The sequence below is a fragment of the Lissotriton vulgaris genome, chromosome 7 (assembly GCF_964263255.1).
Source record: "Lissotriton vulgaris chromosome 7, aLisVul1.2, whole genome shotgun sequence".
Lineage (NCBI taxonomy): Eukaryota > Metazoa > Chordata > Amphibia > Caudata > Salamandridae > Lissotriton > Lissotriton vulgaris.
This window is the reverse complement of record NC_141695.1, coordinates 1,320,812,846-1,320,833,656: the sequence shown is the minus strand read 5'-3', so window position 1 is coordinate 1,320,833,656 and position 20,811 is coordinate 1,320,812,846. Positions and strand designations below refer to the sequence as shown.

Sequence of the window (20,811 nt, the reverse complement as noted above, 5' to 3'; positions counted from 1 at the left end):
ATGGGGGCCCTCCTGAGGGCCCCCAAAGTCAGATTTGCAAAGCCTTTAGAAAGGCTGGCACAGAATGGCTGTGGAAATCTGCCATCATAATCCCTCAGCTGAAAAGAGCCTGCCAAGGGATTACTGAAGGCTTTCCGAATGGCGGACGGGCTCTCTGAGCCCGTCGGAGGTCATTTGGAAATCTGATTTTGATTCCCTTCTGACCGCCCTCATCAAAATGGATTGGTTGGAAAGGAATCCAAATGGCTGAATACTATGTACCTCCCCATTCACAAGCCGGTGTTAACAGCCAACAGCACCAGTTTACACGCGATAGCAGGCTACAAAAACATGGCACAGAGGACCCCCGCAACTATCGCTAATGAGATGCAGAGAAGGCTTTCCCGTGCAAAAAGCTGTGACAATATCACACCTCAACGACCAGCCACACTGGCAATAAGAACACAAAACAGGCGATAAGACGCGTTAGCACCAGGAAATTTACACCTGCTCTGACCTGTAAAGTCGGATGGCAGCCTGCACCACAAAAGGGAGCACAGCCCAGGGCTACATCGGAAGGGCAACAGTTGCCATGGAGCCACTCATCATGCGGCCAGGACACCCAAGAGGGCCACAACACCCACCGCCACCACCCCCAGGACCACCCCTCCCTGGCTCCCCCCTCCGGCCAAAGACATGCCACATCAGTGACACCTAAACATGTACAAAATAATCCGTTTGGTGGTAGGCCTGTGAATCCACAAGGCCCTCGTGTGCCACTAACCCTGTGCGCAAAAAGTCATGGGCCCTCTATGATTGAGAACCATGGAGTGTCCTTCATCCAGTCACCACTGGCAGAGGGGAATATGAGGTCATCGGCCCCTTATGTTGGCGGAGTCACATGGCCTGTGCCGAATGGGTGTGGTGTGCATGCAAACCTGCCCTCAGGGAGTGGCTGTGACATGCTGAAAACTAGACTAGTGACCTGTACACCACCAGCGAGTATGCCTGCGACCGGTACCAATAAGGGCCCCCCTCGGAGTGCTAGCAGAATGGTATAGTCTGCCGTACGCCGGACCATTGCAGGGCTCGCAACAATGACTCGTGGGCTCTGGTCATGGTTCAGTCCATGTCCGGGCAACAAAGTGTCCCTGTTGTAGTGTTCACGGGACACGGTGCACAAAATGCTATGTAGCACCCTCGGACTGGCATCCCGCAGGATGAACATCATTGACGCAAGGGAAGTCACTGTCCCTACATTCATCCACACATTCACACATGAATGATGAAGGACATGACACAGCAGTGCGTCACTGGATGTTTATTGCTCATCCAGTGCAGTTATGCAGCTGGAGTGGTATAGGGCAATGCCAAGCACACTACACAATATGGGCCCATAAAGGGCCAGCCAGAGTCCATCTGGGGATGACATGTACTGCGGAAGAGGAAGGGTACAGTTCACAGTCTGGTCACCGTGTCATTGGTCATCAAACATGATGTGGCAGTCCATGTCGTTTTCCAAGGTGAGTGCATCTGAGTTTATCGGGGATCAGTGGAAGGTCATGAGGACATGTAAGACCAAGAAGAAAAAGGCCAGGTGGCAGATTTGAATGCTAATGCCTCCTTCTGCGAGCCAACCCATCCACGTCCTCGTCCTCGGATGTGTGCTCTGCACCACCTGTGGGTGTTGCAGTACGGGCTGTGTCACTGTGTGCCACTGACACATCAGGGGCCGGAGGGGGATTGTCGGCAGCACTGTGTGCCACAGACACATCAGGTGCCTGAGTGGATACGCTTGCCGCACTGGGAAGCACTGACACACCAGGAGGCGGAGATGTGGATGGCGTGGGGGCAGCAGCATTCATCAGCGCCATGCTTTGTGGCAGCAATGCCATGATGAAGTACTCCAGGGTATGGTGGATCCTTGCTACATTTCGATGGTGTGCCGCGGTGGCTGCCATGCTTTCCACCTCGATCTGCACCATGTCCTCCATGAACCTGCATGTGTGCCAGCTCACGGATGGTATCGCTGGAGCCACTCTGAGCAGACAGGTGTTCTTCTCTCTGTATAACCAACAACAAAGGAGTGACTATCAAAAACCAAACTAAACAAAAAGTATATATATCTAACGTGAAGTGAAACGTGGAAAAAGTAAACAAAACTTTTTTGTATTACCCTCACTCACCCGACTATTGGGTGACATGCTTCATCATTGGGTATTTATCACCAGGTAGGTAAAAGACCTATCTGGTGTGCTACGACACCTGCTGTTGCAGTGGAGCTGGTTGTGGGTAAAATCAGTGAGAATAGTGATGGTGAAAAAGTTAAAAAGGTGCAGACATTGATCCAAACCAAACTTTAATGCAGATCAATGTGGGCATCTATCTAAAAACGATGACCGGGACAATATAGACTATAAATTTGAGTCAAATTATCCTAATCATAGAATTAAATGGTCGACATGTTTCTGCTCTTAGGGGCCAATTAGGCCGAGCTTTCATCAGGACCAAGCCAAAGTTCAACACTGGGCGGTGTGCGCACTCTAAGGCGTACCCTAACCTCAGCGTTCCCTCAAATATTTCTAAACTCACGGTTCTGAATACCGGTTTTGCCTGGGTTTTTCAGGTTTGGAATCTGTTGGAAAAGGGGGAGAAAAAATATGTACAAACAGACATATTACCGTCAATGTTATGTAAAAAAACATTTTCTCTCATTCCTCTATGACCACGTGTACTTCACATTTCATTGCTTTTAGAATCTGTGACTGTCAATATTAAGCTTAGGTGTACAGTTGCAGACCAACTTTGCCAGATTCACAAAGAACAATTAGGATATGGGGACAATGTAGGCTTATTACGTTATTAATAATGCTCCTTCATAGAACCCAAAGAATTTTTGGACAACGTGGTGAATATATTAATTAAATCGCCACTGTTAGTTTGCATCAAACACGACTTTCAAAACCAAGTGCCAAAGAATTGCAGCGTAAAAGTGCCCAGTCAGTACTGGGAATAACCAAAACACTCGACAATGTGGACACACTAGCGCTAGCATAACGAAGGAAATAAAAAGTATAATTACGTGAAACCAGAGTTTGTCTCACATCATGGGCAAAGTGGTGGGGGTTACTTCACACCGGAGGGATCGAGAAGTAAAACACGATGCCGTCATTATACACGTCGACCACTGCAATCACATATCCGATCAGGAGAGGAGAGCAGAAAGAAGTGGTTTGTCGGCGTGATTTAAATTACGGGCAGATCTTACTTACTTGCACTACGATGGCTCCCTGCGTAGTGACCTAGCCAGTACACTACCACCGCCCGAATGGTAGCCAATGAGTGTGGCCGTAACAGGAATATACGATTACAAGAGTCACTTGTCAGCAGACACCGAATCAAAACAGCAGACTCTCAAAGATACGCTTTTGGACGATTTCTTTATGTTTAAAGAGACAGTTACGATTGACATAGAACGTAACTTTATCAATCCCCAGTCTGAGACCATATGTAAATATACGTATGAATACACGTGAAATCCGAACGTGTGTATTACATTGGTAGTAACAAGGGGATTTAAAAACATTATTGGCAGCCTCGATTTTCTGGCTCAGTAGTCATAACCTGGAGGTATTTTGATGTTAAAAGAGACAGTTACGATTGACACAGAACGTAACTTTATTAATCCCCTGTCCGTTCCCAAATGTAAATGTACGTATAAATACACGTGAAATTCGAACGTGTGTATTCAATTAGCAATAACACAGGGATATCGGAAACATTACTTGCAGCCCCGATTTTATTGGCTCAGTAGTTGTAACCTGGAGGGAGCAAGTTTTGTTATCTAGTACAAAGCAGGACATAAACCAAAATTGTCAATATGGGATAAGGTCACAATGCCATATCAGCGCCGCATTACTGTGCCCCATGGAATATTATCATTTAGGCCATGCAGGTGGGTAGACAATCGGTATATCCACCGCTGTTCTTTTTCAAACAAAGAATCATGCAGTCTAGTGTTGGCGTGAATCTGCTCTACCACTGTCCACCTGATATCATTCGTATTGTGGTTGACCTCAATGAAGTGAGTGGTGAGTTTTGTTGTATTCTTCTTGCACCTAATATTGCTACGGTGCTCGCAGATCCTCAACTTTACGCACCTAGTCGTCATTCCAATGTAGCGTAAGCCACAAGGGCATGTTATTAAATAAATGATGTTGCAGGAGTTACAGTTTGTATGTGTGCGCAAGTGCCACGTTTTTCCTGGTTCTAATGTCAGAGTTTTTTGTGAAGACGTAAGATGACAAACACTACATCCACCACAGGGATGGTGTCCTAGTACCGGTGGTAGTCCCCATGCATTAAGTATAGTGTTCTGCATCAGTCCTGAAATGGTGGTTGGCCGAGTGTGTACTAGTGTGTCTCTCAAACTTCTCGCTCTCCGGTAGGAGAAGAGAGGTTTTGCCCAATTATGTTTGTTGCTAGTCAGAATCGTCCAATGTTTGTTTATGCATTTACTAACCCTATTAGATAAGGGGTTGTAAGTTGTTACACATGTGAGGGGGATGGCCTCCTCAGGACCTTTTGGGTTGTCTTCTATCAGTGCATCCCTTGGCTGATTTTTCGCCCGTTTACAGCTTCTAGCCAGAATCTGTCGGGGATAGCCACGTGTTTCCAGTTTTTGGGTCAGTTCCATCGATTGATTCTTGAAGTCTGCCATCTCACTACAATTGCATCTGAGACGTAAAAATTGCCCGTAAGGTAGATTTTCTCTTAATGTACGGGGGTGAAAACTGGTAAAATGTAGAAGGTTATTTTTTGAGGTAGGTTTCTGATAAGTCTTAGTTTGTAGCCGGTTGCCTTGCCTGGTAATGGTAATGTCAAGGAACACCATTTCCCTGGGATTATAGTTGTGAGTGAATCTGAGGTGTTCATTGCAGGTATTGATCCAAATTAGAAACTCCTTCAGCCTTGGGGGCGCTAGAGGGCGCCGAGCAAGATGGCCGCACCTCCGTGAGGCTCCGCCGAGACCAGCTAATATTTGCCTATTAATCCTATAAACCCTACCTCTTAAGCCCCGCACTTGAGTGGCGCCTTCCCCGCTGACATTGGGGAATCACTGGTGTGTTTTCCAGCTGGACAACTGCTGCGGTGGGCGTCCCCCGGTCCGGTCGACCCCTCACCGGGATCCTGCCTGCAGAACCTCGGCCCGAGCGGAGGAATCATCCCGCTGTGGTCCGGGCTGCGGATCTCCCTGCTGCCGGCGAGGAGAGCCTGAAGGACGCAGTGCTTGGTGCAAGAGAAGGCGCTGCCGGGCGAGTAAGCCTCCGTGCGATACAAGAACGACGGCCGGTCTGTCTCGGCCCTGCTGGTTGCGGTGAGTGGGGCGGGCGCTACGCAAGCCCGGGGCTGCGGAGGTGGTGCCGGGCCGCGCTGGGCCGCGCCGCGTGAGCTGTAGCTGGTGGGGGGCGCGGGAGGACGGCCTGCTGGGAGGTGAAAGGCCCGGGTGGCATAACGGAGTGCACTGTGTAGAGGTAGGCTGCTTGCTGCACAGTGAGGACGAGCTGGACGCTGCTGTGAAGTGGAGGGAACATTTTGCGTCCGCCATTTTGTGGCCTCCTTGCAGAACCGGTGGCGGGGAAAGGGGCGCCACCTGGGAATCATTGTCTATGGTGCAGGAGCCGCCGGGAGGAACAAGCGCAGTCTAAGGCTCTGGCGCTATAGTGGCTATTTTGACTGTGGGCGCTGTTGTGCTGCCATAAGTTGCGAGAGCTGGGAAGTTGACAGCAGGACTTTTTGGCGCGCTCCCGCTTGCCGGGGATAGTGGTAGAGGCGGAGGCCTTCTCCCTGGTGTGGACCGACTGCCTTCTGCTCTGTCTTGGATTGGGGACACGCGCCGGCTGCCCCCCAGGCCTGGACTGCACAGATCGCCACCATGGGCAGGCCGGAGAGGAATCAGCCGAAGATCACGTTTGAGGCCAAAAAGACGGCGCACATGTCTTCCCAGGAGCCGCCTAACAACGAGCAGGGGGGGGGCGGCTGGGGGCACCCCGAATTTGGAATCTACGCTGATAGCTATGCAAAAGACCCTCCAATCGATCGAAGGCACCATGGAGTCGGTTAATCACCGCCTGGATCAAATGGCGACGCAATTCGACCGCCAGAATGAGCGAATGGGGGAGGTGGAGCAGAGGGTGTCCGCCACCGAAGATGGCCTTGCGACGGTCTCAACTAAGGTCTTCAACATGGATAGGGTTCTGGCGGTCATACAGGCAAAGAATGAGGAGTTGGAAGGGAGGTCCAGAAGGAATAACGTCCGCGTCACGAGCCTGCCAGAATCCACGAATGTTGGTCGCATGGAGGACTAAATGGAACGCATGCTTATAGACATCTTCGGGGCGGACCAGTTGTCTAGTGTCTTCATAGTGGAACGTGCTCATCGCTCTCTGGCAAAACGCCCGCCACCCGGGGCACCGCCGCGTCCGATAGTGGCCAGGATCTTGAACTATAGGGACCGGGACACCATTCTACGCCTTGCAAGGGAGAAAGGTTCCATTGAATATCAGGGAAGTAAGCTTGAGTTCTATCCTGACTTTACCATGGCGGTGCAGACAGCGCGCAAGGAATTTGCCACGGTGAAACAGCTTTTGCGTGTTGAAGAAGTTCCTTATGCCATGCTATATCCTGCTCGCCTTCGGATAGGGTCTCCGTCGGATAACAAGATCTTTTCCTCTCCTAAGGCGGCTATGGACTACGCCAAACAACAGAAGAAACGCAAAAGGGCACCTGCAGGGCTGCAGGATGGCGAGGACGGGCAGCAGGATGAAGTAGCTTAAATATTTGCAAGCATTACACTGCGGGGGGTGCACAGTTGAGCAGTGCTGCATGGTGTCTTTTTTGGAATGCCTAACCACTCCATCTGATCTGCTGTATTGACCATGCGTAACGTTGGGGCAGAGGGGGCCTGGCTCGATGCTGTGGTTGTGGGAGGGCATGTGAGCCTACTGCGGGGATGGCTTTGGCGCTGTGCACCTCTGTTGTCACCTCTGCTGATTTATGACAGTCTTAATGGATGTCATGTAGCTCTGCGCTGATGCTTGGATGATGTTTTGCCTTTCTCTGAATCCCAGAAGATGGGGTGTCGAGGGATGGGTTTTTGATCATTGAGAATGGTCTTGCTCTCGTCAGTTTACTGGCGGGAGTTGTGTGCCGCTGCGCCCCTGAATATGGGAGATCCCCACACACAGTTGAGTGCATGGTTGGGGGTTGCAATGGGGGGGGGTATGGTATGGCTTTGGCAAATTGGGGCTGCTGAAGTGGGTGGGGGGTTGGGGAAAGGGTTCCTGGGGTTTGTTGGGGAAATGTTCCTTATCCTGGTCGGTGGTTGGGGTTCTGAATTTTCTGTGGACTGTATTGACCCTTGTTGGCATTTGCTTGAGGTACCTTGCAAGAGTGCTCGTGACCATGCTGGGTCACTGGGTGGCGATTGTTGGATTGGTGGGTGGGTGCTGGAGGGGGCCTATTGGTTGCTGGGCTGCTTGAATGTTTGGCGATATGGATAGGGGGGGTAAACTTACATGTGTCAAATGGAATGTGCGGGGACTCAATCGGCCGCAAAAGACACGGCAAATGCTTGCTTTTCTGAATCGGCACGGTGCTCAAGTTGTTTTTCTTCAGGAGACTCATCTCCGGGGGAGGGCGGCTGAAATAGTGGGTAGGCAATGGGCGGGGGTCCGACTGGCCACGTCCTTTTCCTCCTATGCCCGGGGGGTGATGATTCTGGTGAAGAAAAATGTCCCGTTTGAAATACACCATGAGGAAGTGGACCGGGAAGGTAGATATATTCTCGTGCAGGGTAAATTGTGTGGTACGCTGATCACCCTTCTTAATGTATATGGTCCTAATGTCGATGATCCTGAATTTTATGTGACCCTTTGGAACAAACTTTATATGCTTCCCCCATCGGCTATCCTCTGTGGTGGTGACTTGAATGTCACGCTGGATACTGAATTGGACAAAAAGCAGGACAGGCCGAGTGTGCGTAAGAAGGCGGCTGATGCGGTGTGTGAGGGTATGCATGGGCTACAACTATTGGATGTCTGGAGAATGAAATACCCGAGCAGGAGAGAGGGAACATGTTACACATCTGCGCACGATACGTGGTCGAGATTGGACTACTGGCTGGTAACGCGTGATGTGAGTGGATGGGTGACGGGTGTTGAACATCTGCCTCGCACTATCTCTGACCATGCGCCTGTTAAGCTGGTGCTGCAGCTGCCTACGCTTGCACCTGCTCCTTTCACGTGGCGTTTCTCCCCTGGTGTGTTGTCTGATCAAGTACTGCGTGAGCGACTTCGTCAGATCATTGAGGAGTTTTTTGTGCACAATGTAGGGTCTGTTGATAATATGAGTACTGTATGGGAGGCCTTCAAGGTGACGGTGAGGGGGGCATATATTGGCCTGAGATCTGGTGTGCTGACGTCTCTACGAGATTCCATGGCCAGACTGGAAAAAGAGTTGGTGGCTCTGGAGCGTCGCCTGGAGCTCAGTGTGGAGGCCGCGTTATTAGCTGAGGTCAGGTCAAAAGTCACTGAATACAATGAACTGGCGGAGCAGGAGGTGAAATTTTTGTCCAAGCGTTCCATGGCTAGATACTATGGGGAGGGGGGCAGATCGGGGAAAGGCCTTGCGGACCGGATCAGGGAACCCTGGGCGCGTCACTGTTCGGTGCAGGAGATTGACCATCAGGGGGAGGTGGTGACTAGCTCGGACGGTGTTCTAAATTGTTTCGCGCAACACTATGCACAACTTTATGAACATAGGGACACGGCAGACGAGGAGGAAGTGAATAGGTATTTCGAGGACATAGCTTTGGTGTGGTTGTCCAGAGGACAGCAGGAGTTCCTGATGCAACCTGTCGCTGAGGCTGAGTTTAAGGAGGCGATTGCTACTTTGCCGAATGGGAAGGCGCCGGGCATGGACGGTTTATCCTCCGAATTCTATAAAGAGTATGCAGATTTGCTGATCCCACAGCTAGCGATGGTCTTGGAGGAGGCGATTGAATGTGGCCGGCTCCCGGCGACTATGCGAGAGGCGCTGCTGGTGGCGTTGCCTAAACCAGGGAAGCCCCTGACTAAATGCGAATCGTACCGCCCCCTATCACTCATGAACACTGACGTGAAAATCATTGCCAAAGTTTTAGCCACGAGATTGCGATTGATTCTCCCTGTCATGGTACTGCCTGATCAGTCGGGGTTTGTCCCTCTTAGGTCGACTACGCATAATCTGAGGGCGCTGTTTGCTGTGCTCCATCTGCTTAAAACGGAGTTGGCTGCGGTGGCGGTCATGCTTGACGCTGCCAAGGCCTTCGATTCGGTGGCATGGAAATATATGTTGGCAGTTCTGCACCGGATGGGGGTACCATTTTTCTTCACTTCGCTAATTGCACTCTTACATACTGAGCCCACGGCGAGAGTGAGGGTTAATGGTCGTGTTTCCTCCTCGTTTCCGATACAGCGGGGGACGAGGCAGGGCTGCCCGCTCTCGCCCTTGCTTTTTGGTATCATGATGGAACCACTATCCTGTATTTTGCGGCAAAGATATGCGTAGGCGGCGTTGAAATTCCCTCTTAGATCTTTGGCAGTGTCAATGTATGCTGACGATATGGTCCTCTATGTTCGCGAACCTGCGCTCCACCTCGAGAACATACTCCGGGAATTCATTAAGTTTGGTCGCCATTCTGGGCTGACCATTAATTGGGACAAATCTTTTGTGCTCCCTCTTACGGACGTTACGCACCGGATCCCGTTGGAATTCCCCCTGGAATGGGCGACTGAGTCGGTTCGATATCTCAGCGTCTGGGTACACAGGGACTCCCAAGAAATTATAAGGGCTAATTATGGAGTGGCCGTCTCCAAACTGGAGGATCAGGTAGCGAGCTGGACCCGTCTCCCTCTGTCACTGGCAGACCGTGTGTCCTTAATAAAAATGGTGGTTCTGCCGAAATTTCTTTATCTCTTTGTCAATATACCAGTCCCACTGAAGTCGCACTTTTTTGCCAGGCTGCGGTCACTGCTGATAACTCTCGCCTGGGCAGGTAAGAAGCCACGTGTGACATGGGAGGTACTGACCAAGCCGTATGAACTGGGGGGGTTTGCTGTGCCGGACATGAAGCTTTATTATCTCTGTGCGCAGGCGCACTTTGCGATTTACTGGCTGTGTGCTCCACCGTACACGCCGCACGTGGCACTTGAAGCCAGTGCTGTTTTACCGTATCCCCTGAGGGCCAGGATTGTCAATGAACATTCGGTGTTCGAGAAGGGGGAGATTGACACTGTAGGGATCACGGCGACGGCCTGGGTGAATTGGGCAGGCGGGCAGACAGGTTGCCACTGTACGCGCCGACTATGCCGCTGCTGTATCACTCAGGCATTTCGGTGACTGGTGAGATAGGTGGGCTACAGGTTCTGAGGGAAGCTGGGCTTCAAACTATGGGGGACCTTTTCCCTGGTGCATCGTTTATTCCCCTGCAGGCTATGACGGACCGCTCCACTAACGCCACTATGTCTACCTTTATATATGTTAGGCTTCGGGCTGCAGTGCGTACTCTATATCCGACATACCCGGAGGAGCCGCTGACACTTGGGGCTTTACAATTGCTTTACACTGCCACGGATAGGACTAAGTTGCTATCTAGACTGTATCGAGCGGCACAGGAAGATGAGGGAGGGGGCGCGGTCCTGGCTAGAGCCAGATGGGATAGAAGTCTCCCCGAACCTTTGAGTGATGATGACTGGACTGAGTGATGTGCTTTGACAGGGGGTACATGATAAATGGTAATTTTAGACTTCTGCATTTTAAATACATACATCAGTGGTACTACACGCCGGTTCAGCTGGTTAGGTTTGGCCTTCGCGAATCTGCCCGCTGTGTTCGATGTGGAGAGGATGATGCTGACTTTGTGCACCTGGCCTGGGGATGTTCGCGAGTGTATGACTTTTGGAAGGCGGTGACTGTGACGCTTACTGCCATGACGTCGACTGAAGTAGCATTGCATGTGCGCCTTTGCCTCCTGGGCATTGCTTCTGGTGTGTCGGCCAAGTCTAGAAGATTTGTAGTGTTGGCACTCCAGCTGGCCAAGAGAAGAGTGGCTCTGAGTTGGGGAGGGAGGAGAGCGCCTGACGTACGACTGTGGCTGAATGACATAGCTTACTGTAGAGATCAGCTGAATTGTTACTATGAGGGGCTCCCTGAGATGATGCGACCACGGGATATATGGGCTCCATTTACGCTCTATATGCTCTCCCTAGATGATTCTGATAGCGAGAGGAGTATGAGGGCTGCCTTATCTGAAGGAGGTGCTGAATCCGAATGAGTTATGACTGAGGAAGAGTGAGCCGATTGTCCTACACAGTATCTTTGAGCTATGGAAGTCCTTGGGGGTCCTGCGAGCACCGTCATTGGACAGTGTGATCTACCGCTTGTATTGCTGCTCACAGTTGTTTTGACCCACTGTATATAGGCCTTTCTATGATTACCTGCCTGGGTTGCTATTCACCTATCAGCACGGGGGATGATTACAGTATGGACAATGTATCTTGCAGGTTTGGATTACTCACGAGGACCAGGATTGGGGGGCGGGGGGTGGGTTGGGTTCTAGGTTGTTTAAGTTTGGTTCTGCAAAATGTAAAATGAGACCGAGATTCCATCAGGGCGCTACGGCCACAGTCTAATGGTGTACTTTGTAATTTTTTGCTGTGAACACCTGTTGTGCCTTCACGAGTTGTGTATTCATATTTTGCACCCTATTGCTAGTAACGTCTTTTACTGGACTCGTCTGCTTCGGCTGGTACACTGATTGCGGCCGGCCCTGTAAGTGGGTTGTAGGCACACCGCTGTGTATATATATAATGTGCAATAAAGGTCTTTCAAAAAAAAAAAAAAAAGAAACTCCTTCAGCCTTGATTCTTGGCCACTCCAGATAACAAGCACGTCATCAATGTAACGGTGCCAGAACGTCACATTGACAGTATATGGATTTGATACGTGAAGGATGTGCTTGCTCTCAAAATCGTGGACATAAAGTCCAGCCACACATGGGGCAAAAGTACTGCCCATTGATGTTCCGGTGGCTTGAAGATATAGATCAGTTTGATATTTGAAGAAATTTCTTTTAAGGGCTAGGGTAGCACAGTCAACTACAAAGGAAGGTGGAGTTTTGTATGTCCATCCCGAATTGGTAAGAGAATCTCTGATGACCCTGATGGTATCATCCTGTGGGATGCATGTATATAAACTCTCTATGTCTAGAGAGACCAAAAACACAGGTCCTTCTGGTAAAACTACTTCATTCAACATAGCTAGTAGACTTTTAGTGTCCCTCAGATAGGTGTCAGTCTGTTGGACAAGCGGTTTTAGAAAGAAGTCACAATATTGGGACAAGGGTTCTAACAAAGACCCAATCCCCGAGACGATAGGTCGTCCCGGTGGGGGTAGTTTGTTTTTGTGGGTCTTCGGCAGAATATAAAAATAAGGTATAATATCTTCAGACTTAGTCAGGAAGTCTGCCTCATGTTTGGAGATATAATCATTATGTTCAGCTTCAGACACCAATTCAATGATCTCATCCCGTAAGGCCTCAGTAGGGTCCGCCTCTAAGAGAATGTAGTTGGTTCTCTCACTTAAAAGTCGTCTGCATTCAGCATCGTATGCCATAGCATCGAGTATCACTATACCTCCCCCCTTATCAGCAGGCTTTATAACGATATCTGGATTACTTTGCAGTCGTTGTAAAGCCTGATATTCACTGGCCTTCATATTTTTGAAGGGGGTAGGTTCCTGTAACTGTTCGATCTCATTAAATACTGCCTGTTCAAAGGCTATCAGTTCCGGTGGTACTGTATAGCTAGGCGGAGTAAATGTAGATTTGGCGCGGAACCCAGTGTCATCTTTGGTAGTCTGTGATTCTTGTACTGTTTTATTCTCGAAGAAACTTTTTAGACGCAGTTTGCGAAAGAATTCGGACAGCTCACAGTGTAATTTAAAGTGGTCCAAGTGCGCAGTAGGAATAAATCCCAGACCTTTCTCCAGTACTGTCGTTTCATCCGGATTGAGCGTAACTGTAGATAGATTTACAATCAGGCTCTCAGGTTGCTTGGACCTGGGCGTTGGTCGGTCGTCTTGCTGCGGGTGTTGTCTCCCACCGCCTCGTTGGTGGTCCAATGGACCTGATTGCCCCCTCTTCTCCTGCCCCTGTTCCGTCTTCCCTGGCCTAGAAAAGGCTGCTGGTACATGTTTTGCGGAAATTGGGGGTAAACCATATGGGGTGGTTTCCATCCCATCATAGGTGGAAAGGGTGGCTGTTGGAAAGGTTGAGGGACCATTCCCTGTTGTGGAAACGGGTACCAGGGTTGAGTCGCATGCGCTCTTCTTGACCTGCCCCTCCCTCTCTGTCTATTGTTAAGACTCCCCGTGCTAGACCCACTACTGTTGGAATCACTATCCCCACTATCAGTTTCACCAGCATTTCGATTCGGTGGTGTATATTCTGCTCTTGAATATGGGTATACTTTTGTGTATGACCAGCTTTTTAAATCTTTTTGCAATTTCTGTGTCTTAGACTGGGCCAGGTTTTCCTTGTATTCCGTTATTTCTTTATTGAGTTCGTCCAGCTTTCTCTTATATCCAGTCAATGTGGTCTTGAAATGAGTTTCAGTCATCTGAATTTCTACAAGAAGTGCTTCTGAAAGTCTCAGAGATGTTTTCATGATTAATATGGCCCAATCACGAGTACAGCGCCAGGCGATTTGTGCCCATTCTTTGCGAAATTGGGCATCATCAAGAAAAATCCTGGGGGCATTAGTTACTAATAAACCCTTAGGTGCTGCATTGTTCAGGAGGTATTCCTTTAAAATTGTCCCATGTAGGATAGCCCGAATACGATTCCTTTTCTGTTCTGATAACGTGTCCCATTCAGTTGTCTGGGATATTGTTTGTGCCACTTGGGGATCCGCAAATAAGGAAGGATCAGCCATTAAGGCATCCACCTTATCTTTCGAATATGATAGGCCTAGGTCCTCCATTGTCGGTGAAAAAAGGTTAAATGCACGTGAAAGGTTTTAGAGTCGAGGGAAAATTACTCTCGCAGCTGTGCGCTGCAGAAGATATATATCAACAACAAGAGAGGAAAGGGTTCAAAGGACACTCCTCTACCCCAGCCTCAATATAACCAACAACAAAGGAGTGACTATCAAAAACCAAACTAAACAAAAAGTATACATATCTAACGTGAAGTGAAACGTGGAAAAAGTAAACAAAACTTTTTTGTATTACCCTCACTCACCCGACTATTGGGTGACATGCTTCATCATTGGGTATTTTTCACCAGGTAGGTAAAAGACCTATCTGGTGTGCTACGACACCTGCTATTGCAGTGGAGCTGGTTGTGGGTAAAATCAGTGAGAATAGTGATGGTGAAAAAGTTAAAAAGGCGCGGACATTGATCCAAACCAAACTTTAATGAAGATCAATGTGGGCATCTATCTAAAAAGGATGCCCGGGACAATATAGACTATATATTTGAGTCAAATTATCCTAATCATAGAATTAAATGGTCGACATGTTTCTGCTCTTAGGAGCCAATTAGGCCGAGCTTTCATCAGGACCAAGCCAAAGTTCAACACTGGGCGGTGTGCGCACTCTAAGGCGTACCCTAACCTCAGCGTTCCCTCAAATATTTCTAAACTCACGGTTCTGAATACCGGTTTTGCCTGGGATTTCCAGGTTATGGAATCTGTTGGAAAAGGGGGAGAAAAAATATGTACAAACAGACATATTACCGTCAATGTTATGTAAAAAAACATTTTCTCTCATCCCTCTATGACCACGTGTACTTCACATTTCATTGCTTTTAGAATCTGTGACTGTCAATATTAAGCTTAGGTGTACAGTTGCAGACCAACTTTGCCAGATTCACAAAGAACAATTAGGATATGGGGACAATTTAGGCTTATTACGTTATTAATAATGCCCCTTAATAGAACCCAAAGAATTTTTGTACAATGTGGCGTATATATTAATTTAATTGCCACTGTTAGTTTGCATCAAACACGACTTTCAAAACCAAGTGCAAAAGAATTGCAGCGTAAATGTGCCCAGTCAGTACTGGGAATAACCAAAACACTCGACAATGTGGACACACTAGCGCTAGCATAACGAAGGAAATAAAAAGTATAATTACGTGAAACCAGAGTTTGTCTCACATCATGGGCAAAGTGGTGGGGGTTACTTCACACCGGAGATCGGAAATCCCAGGCAAAACCAGTATTCAGAACCGTGAGTTTAGAAATATTTGAGGGAACGCTGAGGTTAGGGTACGCCTTAGAGTGCGCACACTGCCCAGTGTTGAACTTTGGCTTGGTCCTGATGAAAGCTCAGCCTAATTGGCCCCTAAGAGCAGAAACATGTCGACCATTTAATTCTATGATTAGGATAATTTGACTCAAATTTATAGTCTATATTGTCCCGGTCATCCTTTTTAGATAGATGCCCACATTGATCTTCATTAAAGTTTGGTTTGGATCAATGTCCGCACCTTTTTAACTTTTTCACCATCACTATTCTCACTGATTTTACCCACAACCAGCTCCACTGCAACAGCAGGTGTTGTAGCACACCAGATAGGTCTTTTACCCACCTGGTGAAAAATACCCAATGATGAAGCATGTCACCCAATAGTCGGGTGAGTGAGGGTAATACAAAAAAGTTTTGTTTACTTTTTCCACGTTTCACTTCACGTTAGATATATATACTTTTTGTTTAGTTTGGTTTTTGATAGTCACTCCTTTGTTGTTGGTTATATTGAGACTGGGGTAGAGGAGTGTCCTTTGAACCCTTTCCTCTCTTGTTGTTGATATATAGTTCTTCTCTCTGTGTCATGACTGCAGAGATGTCTATCAGGGCTCGTTGGAGACCATGGGGTGGACGTAGACACCCATGGATGGCGTCCAGTTTGGTAGCCACGAGTTCGAACCCCACCCACACCTGTTCAGTCGTCTCCCTCTGGCCCTGCAGCACACGGTGTTGGAAGGCCATGTGTTGTTCCTGGGGGTCTTGGTAGAGTGCCAGGGCTGTGGGTGCCTCCTGCTGGGTGGTTTGGGTGGTGGGTGGGGTCTCATCGATGTAGCTGGGCTGCCCTGATCCTGGAGGTGAGTGGCAGATGAGGTCCATGATGTCTTGGATTGTTTGGGTGTCGATGCTGGTGTTGTCCTCCTCGTCATCAGTGAAGAGTAGCTGGGACTGCTCTGCAGGAGGTGTTGACTGTGGCCCTGCGATGTGAAGGGGGGATGGTGTATTACAATGTGTCCACATGTATGTAGCTGCATGGAACATTTTGACATTCAGACAGCATAGCATTGTACATTGTGACAGTCGGTTGTATGGCATTACAACGCGGGCTTTTACCACGCGTGCCATTACAACGCTGTTTTTACAACACAAGTCGTTACAACGATTTGCGCTGTAAGCGCTGGATAGTGGAATAGTGTAATTTTCTATTCCAACTCCAGCCCACGTTACAGTAGGGAAGGTGTTGGAATAGAAAATTAAACTATTCCCTATCCAACAGCGCCCTCCAGCGCAAGTCGTTGTAACGACTTGCGTTGTCATAGCAGCGTTGTCATGGTAGCGCGTGCTAATACCCGCGTTGTAAAGGCTGTTCCCCTGACAGTCTGTAGATCAGGGCCATGACCCAGAGTTATTGTGGGTGTGGTTTGTGCTCTGCTTGATTGTGCATGTGTGCCATCGTGATCATCTCCACCCATCCCCACAGTACCTGGTGGTCACTCACCCTGTTGCAGTTGTATTGTGTCCTGTTAGCAGTGTCTGGTCCCCCCGACTCCGGCCACAGTCTCCATACTGATGACTGTCAACACCAGCTCCTCCATGTCATCCAGCTCCAGCTGTGGCACTAGGCACCCACCTCTAGTCTGAGTTGCAGCATTCTGTTTGGCGGAGAGTTTCTCCTTGGTCTTCCGCTTGATAACATTCCATCGCCTCTTGACCTCGTCCATTATCGTCTTTTGCTCTCCGACGGCTTTCACCTTTGCCTCCATGTCCTGCCATATTCCAGTTTTGGTGCCCAATGACACATTGGAGGTGACGAACAGTTGTTCTTGTTGTTCCATCACCTCTGTGACTATGATCTTGTTTGCCTGCAGATTGAATTTCGTCTTCCTCTTCTTCTTGTCCTTGCCCTTCCCTGTCCCTGAGATCCCGGGCTGGTCGTTCGGGGTGCTTGTGGGGTTGTGCTCATCCTCTGCACCTGCTCCTGCTGCCTCCATGGTGCTTGGGTGTTGGTCATTTGGTGTGTGGGTGTTTTTTCTACTGTTATGGTGATTTTTCCCATATGCCAGGTGTGCGTTGCAGGCCTGCTGCTGCTTATTGCTGTTTTCCTCATTGCGCTTTTGCCCATTGCTTGTTTTTTGGTGTTGTGGTTTTTGTTTTTAGTTTTTATCTCCATCGAGGTGTTGTATCATGGACATGGTCTGCGGTTTCTGCAGACTATCGCATGCTACCGCCTTGTTGTGAATTACACGTTGTCCCGGGGTTATTTTCCCGTGATAGGCTGCGATGCTGAAAGTTGCGTTACGCTTCTCCTGCGGCAGTTATCACACGCTCTTCTGAATATACCCCTTTGTTTCTAAAACCAATGGATACATTGAACTTATTTTCAACATTATAGTCCCATCTACTTTCCCATTTTATAAGTTATGTATTATTGACAATGGCTGATTTAAATTTGACTAGCTTATTTTCCATTGTTGTATACTGTTTGATAGGTTCTTAATCAATGCTATATTATCTTAATTCTATATATGAAGATACTACCTGTAACAATTTATATGGCTACATTTTCTTCTAGTTCATCTTCTGAGATTGTCCAGCCTCTGTGTGTGAAGTAAGTAAGCAAAAGTTAGATGCATCAAGTCTCGTGATGGCACCAAGCTAATATCACTTCCTTTGATTTCATGGGGTCCATAGTTCATGAGATGTCACTTCCTGTGACATCATTGGGATGGGTCAAAGGCAGGTGATATCACTTCTTGTAATTTCCCCAGGTCAACGCTTGTGTGATGTCACTTCCTGTGACATCAGGCTGGGGTCACATGGCATGGGATGTCACTTCCACTACACCTGGCATTTTGATGAATCAACGTCCATGGCAGCAGCCTGGTAGATTGCAAAGCCAAAGATTTACAATGCCAAAAGCCAAACAGCGCAGCATCTTTACTATTTAGCTAGTGATTGGATAAATATTACAAAAAAAATCATTATTTACCTGGTACCTGCTAATTTGCTGCATGTTCTGTTATTGAAATAAATAATCCTGGAAATGGGCAATTTCAGGAAAACAATCAAGGACTACTTAAAGAATCATAAGCATTCTCTCATTAAGTTTAAAATACAATATTTCAATTGAATAATACTCCTAGACTCATTCAAATGCTAATGCAACAATTTTATTCATAACATAGCAAAGCGCCTTGGTATGGTAAACCATTCCCCATTGCTTCTATTTGTGCAGTTGGAGATCACCAGTACCGATTTTTGGTGACTGGAACAGACTTTACCCAAGAGCAAAAGCGATTAAGAGAGAAGTCAGAAAATAGTGAAAAAGGAAAAGCAGGCGTGATAAAAAACTTGCAAGAGTAAGATTCAGCAATAGACAATGAAGTGTGGTGGAAGAGAGAGGCATGAGGTTGAGTAAAGACTATTCAGCCTTATTATCCCGCAACCCTGGCACTGAGCTGCCCCAGAAACAGGCTCCAAAGAAACAGTGTGCCACTGCATGCTGTTACAATGTAAGCATTGCATTTACCAAGCTCTCCGCACAGATCCTTCATTGATAAAACTTAATTTATTATTGTCAATGTTATTTGTTGCATAGGTCAGTTTGGCAGCATTTTACTGTTTTTGGCAATTTCGACTGCAACTGTTGGCATGACTCCGCAGTTCCGCAACCTCGAAATAAATCTGTGGATAAAATGAACTTATTAGCCTTTGTCTGTTTTTGCTTGTGTAACATCATTAAGAAAGATGAAAGGAACTGTAGCAAAAAATAGAGGTCATGAACTTGTACATGATGAGCGAAAGGAACTCCACCTTTTCCAAGTTTATATTGCCTCACCATGCAGGCAGATTAACTAAAAAAAGGGTTTTGGTTTAAAACTTGATTTACTTCATTTTTTGTGATGTTTATTTGAATAACTGAATTACCTCTATTTCAGCTGTGGCTACTCCCTAGGGCTCTCTGTCATCTTAGGGAAGTGAAAGCTGCTAACCCAGAGAAAGTTGAAAAGTGGCAGACACAAGGAATAGTCCAACCCTGCATCCAGCTTGAACCACACAGATATATTTAATTTACTCTTAAACATTTGGATGGCTCTATTAGTCATTGGGCCTCACAGACTCGGTTGGACAGCCCACAGGCTACCCAGTGTAACAGAGGCACTTCTTCTTATTTCCATGAAGAAACATGACCCCAAATGTAGAGATCCCATCCAGGTTGGCAAGGGTTTCTGTTTACCTTCCAAATATTGAGTCATTAAAGGATAGACCAATGTTTCAGTTGCAAAAGATTAAATAGTTGGAGACTCTCGACATCCACAAATAGGAAATGGTCCCTTCGGAATCCTTTCTTCTTTATAAAAATAAAAAAAGGGTTTTTGGGGAGTAGGCAGTGGATCTGTGGACCATTGTCAACTTAAAAATCTTTCATTAAATAAAGCCCAATTTTCTTTAAGGAAAATGAGCTGCTTGAAAGGAACGTTTACCCAATTTAAAAGGTGATCACAGACATGGTGGTCTGCTGTTCCTAGCAAGCCACTGTCCAGGTATAGCATCCAATTGTAGTTCGTTGCAATTTGCTGTGTATCTCAGGAAAATTGCTGAGAGACGTCATACCCATTACGATTCTGTATTTTGCACTCTGACCAATTAGTACATAGGTTGGTTTGTAATGTTCTATCCATTCATACCAACCCTGGGCGTAGTTCGTGAAGTAGCGCTACGCGCAGCTACGCAAAGTGCACTTTGCACTACGCGAGCTATGCATAGCACTACGCGAAGTACCCTGTTCACACTGTGCAAGATGCCATTTTCAATGATTGCACAGTGCAGACAAGCATCCGGCACTGTGCAATCATTGAAAATGGCATCTTGCACAGTGTGAGCTGTAGTTTTCTGCAGCTCGAGCAGATTTTTATTCGAGCGGCAGCTTTCTCAACGCGGACTGGTAGTTTCTCATCGTGAGCGGTAACAAGCATACGCAACCACTCGCAATGAGAAACCTGACCTCCCCGCGTTGAGAATCTCACCAGGAGGTCTATTCTCCACGCTCGCGATCGGCAACTTGATGTTGCTGATTACGAATGAGGAAAAAGTCTAGCCGGGATGTCATTTTGCTTGCTCGCGGTCGCCAACTTGACGTTGAGGACCGCGAGCAAGCAAAACATGACCGCTGCACTACTCTACGTTACGCGTGTTTGCACTGTGCTACGTGCAATTCGCGTAGTGTGAAGTAGCGGAAACTTCGCAAACTACGCGAGCGTAGTGTAGCGCTTTGCCCAGAGTTAATTCATACAAAATAACGGCACAATTTGCACTACCATTTTGCACATGAAAAGTTTATCAATCGGGTCATTTGTACTACAAGAACTCATGAAGTGGGAGTTTATCCTGGTAGAAAAAAATAACAATGCTTCCAATGCTCAGGGAGCCTTCTTCCTGAATATTAGGCCATTGTGTGTTTCTCCACCAGTGATCCCCATTTTT

The 20,811-nt window shown here is 47.7% G+C and overlaps 1 long non-coding RNA gene across 1 annotated transcript in view; it reads right to left on the bottom strand.

Annotated features, from left to right (window-relative positions):
* Window positions 1–18,481: 18,481 nt before the first annotated feature.
* The window catches only part of LOC147703597 (uncharacterized), a 207,868-nt gene continuing 205,538 nt past the window's right edge, over window positions 18,482–20,811 (bottom strand). The window contains exon 5 of the long non-coding RNA XR_015297299.1: window positions 18,482–19,011. This is a non-coding gene — a long non-coding RNA (uncharacterized LOC147703597). The remainder of the gene's footprint in view (window positions 19,012–20,811) is intronic.